This window comes from Rhagoletis zephyria, unplaced genomic scaffold (genome assembly GCF_001687245.7).
Source record: "Rhagoletis zephyria isolate East Lansing unplaced genomic scaffold, Rhagoletis_zephyria_1.1 Rzeph_scaffold_00733, whole genome shotgun sequence".
NCBI classification, from domain to species: Eukaryota; Metazoa; Arthropoda; class Insecta; order Diptera; family Tephritidae; genus Rhagoletis; species Rhagoletis zephyria.
The window spans coordinates 187,796-191,352 of NW_016157817.1; positions in this window are offsets into that span (position 1 = coordinate 187,796).

Below are 3,557 nucleotides of genomic sequence, written 5' to 3' on the forward strand. Positions count from 1 at the left end.
TTTTTTTTTATCCCTTTGTAAACTTAGGAATTTTTTAAATTTTCTGCAACAAATTTTAGGGTGTAGCAAATAGGCCATTCCAGCCAGGAAACTCAATATTTTTTAAAAAGCTCTATAGAGTGGTTTCCTTACAGATTTTCTAATTAGAAAGATTGTGTCTTAAGATAAAGTATGATAAATTGTATTTTTAGCAATTTTTTTTTTAAAGACTCCAGCTAAAGGCATTTTCATAAAAGAAAAAATATATAAAAAACACACAACTTTAAGAGGTTTTTGTGAGAACCTTATGAGATAAAAACAAAAACTAAGTCCAGATCCTTAATCTAGGATAAATTTCCTTTCCAACGATACCAAACACGTTGACATACGTGACAACAATTTTTTTGATTTTTGCCCGCTCATACAGCACTGTGCGTCTTCGACAAAGCGTTTAGATAATGAAGATAACAAATTGGAAGCTGTGGTCCGTAGCTCGTCGTTTTCAATGTCTTCAGAACTTAACTTTGCCAGCAAAGCGCCAGACGCAAAAGGTATGCCACAATGGGCGCATTCATAAGACGTAGCTGTTTAGTTCATCTGCTACGAAACTGCTGGCAACTGTTGAACCCAACAATTACGTCTTAGAAACGGCTTGATGAATATGCTGCCAAATGAAAAGCTGATAAATGTAAACAAATTAAATTGCAACAAATAGAGATAGTTACGCCGATAGTATTTAGAATACAACGCTGAGCTGCCGCCGTGTTGAAAAAATCGTTCAATGTTACAATGAATTAATTATAATAGGAAACATCTTAAAAACATATATTTAGAAACCTAGTATTATTATAAAATATTCTAGTTATTTTATCACATCAGTAATATACAATATAATAAATTTGTTTGCAACAGCCACCTAACGAAGCGGCGTTAAATTTAATATAAGCGGCGTAAGACTTTTCGATCAGCTGTTTAGGCTAAGCCCAACACATTGAGTTCAGGTAGCGTAAACATTTTCCGCTGGAAAAAATGGCGGAAAGTTGCCAACTGTTGCGCTGAGCGGAACTACTCAACTGTGCGTTTCTAAGACAAATAGCCAACGGTTGGGCAACAGCTACGTCTTATAAACGCGCCTAATGAACGCCAAGAAAACAATTTTGTACTGCTTTTTTACTCCTCAAAATTGCAGTGGATTTTGTACATTTAGCTTTAAAGCAAGAATGATAGAATACAAGATTACGCCGATCAGAGAGGATTTTTGAGAATAACTTTTGTGTGACGTCACACTGGTGCAATTGCGAGAGAGAAATGCCAAAACGTGAGCAAGAATGGAAGAAGAAGAAAAAATGTTGCAAGGAAAACGTAAACAAGTTGCACCAGTNAGATCGGCGCAACCTTTGTATTCTCTCAATCGTGGCTTTAAAGGTATCAGCAATGTAATTAAATTTTATGTTTCTGCATGAAAACTCGAATTCGGACGAAAAAAAACTATCAACGCGCGCAAAAAGATGGGAGTTGGGAAACTCTTTGCTTCGCCCTGCAGCTGCAACGATCTATGTGGCATGCTTTGTGCATTTTCATACAATCAATCTTATCTGTCTTATCTTATCTGTCAAAGCGAATCTGTCACGCAAAGCGAAGGATGCATTTTATCTGGCATCATCTTAAAAAAACAGTCACTTGCTTCATGCAACAATTTGGGGTATCTACAACGCACAGTTGTACCGCTTCCGAAGAAAGGCGGTCATAGAGGTTTTGTGAGCGGTGAATCCGCGGTTTTTTGTCTCGTTGTTTTGGAAATAATCCCTTTGATGAAATAGTGCATAGAAATGTGATTTTTTAAAGTTTTTATTTATGTAAAGTCAAATTACTACTAGATCATACAAATAATGCATAAAAAAGTAACATAGTTTTAAGTGCATAATAAATCTAATACCTCTTTTGATAGCTCAGACTTGGATTTTCGCGGTAATTTTCGAAGGCTAGATATGTAAGGATCAGAATTAAGAAGTAATCTGTGCAAAAGGTCAGTATTGGTGAAAACACGATAATTTTTCCTAGTGTTGAAACTTCGAAATTGCCTCACTAGCTTATTGCATGATTCGGCAGCTTCTTCGGAGAGCTCACCAGTTGACAAGATTGCGAAATCAATCACCTCGGACCCATGGATTAAAACCTTATGAACAGATGGTGGTAAATTATACCACGGATATGCCCCAACTAGGCAACTTCAAATGCATAAATTTTAAATTTTTTAGTATCTATTTTATAACCCGACGAGAGGCACTGCAGGTTGTGGTAACACTTGTTAATAAGAGCCTTATCTATTCCAGTAATTTCTGCTGAAATAGCAGAGTTTCGGAAAAATTTTCGAGCGGTATTGCCGTCGTTGGATGTGCCGCTGCCACCGCTTCGGGGCTTGTCCACAACCAAACCTAAACGATCCCTAAACTGCTGCTTGTAGCTTTCTTCTTGGTTTTTGACGCTTTGATAGGAGAGCCATTTGTCCAATATAAACATTCGAGCAAAAGAACACTTATAACTCGATCCTAAAATAAATTTGAAAAAATTGTCAATAGTGCCAATTAAAACAAGTAAGAAAGTCTAAGTTCGGGTGGAGCCGAACATTAAATACCCGGCGCAAGTATTAAATATATGTTTTTTCACCTTTCCGAAAGCTACCGCTAGATGGTAAGCGTAAATTAGCGTCCTTAAATTTCGAAATATTGACGTTTCAAGCATTTCTGAAATTTGCCGTTATATGAAAAGCGGCCGTAATTTTAGTCCGATTTCAATAATTTTCAACGTTTTGCTTTTACGTGGCAAGCACAATAAAAATACCGAGTTTGGTACAAATTGGTAGAACGGTTACCGATATACATATATGTGATCATAAGTGGGCGGTGCCACGCCCATTTTCCAAAATTTTACCATAAACGTATTTCTTGGTAAAGAATTGTTGCAAGCATCAATTTTGATTAAATAAGCTTTAATTATAACTGATTTATCGAAGATTTTGTATTTCTCTAAATTACCGTTATATGGGATGTGGGCGTGGTTATTGTCCGATTTTAAAAAGTTTCGGCGATTTTTTATGCTGTACCAAGGCCAACAACTGTGCCAAGTTTGGAAGAAATTGGTGCAGCGGTTACCAAGATATACACATGTAACCATAAGTGGGCGTGGCTACGCCCATTTTCCAAAAATTTATAATATTCTTATTTTTCGTCTAAAACTTATTATAAATATCAATTTTGAGTGAATAATCTCCAGTAGTTACTAAAATATCGCAGTTTTCGTATTTCTGAAAATTACCGTTATATAGGAAGTGGGCGTGGTTATTGTCCGATTCTTAATATTTTCGGCCATTTAGTTTGCTGTATCAAGGCCAACAACTGTGCCAAGTTTGGAAGAAATTGGTGCAGCGGTTACCAAGATATACACATGTAACCATAAGTGGGCGTGGCTACGCCCATTTTCCAAAAATTTATAATATTCTTATTTTTCGTCTGAAAATTATTGTAAATATCAATTTTGAGTGAATTATCTTCAGTAGTTACTAAAATATCGCAGTTTTC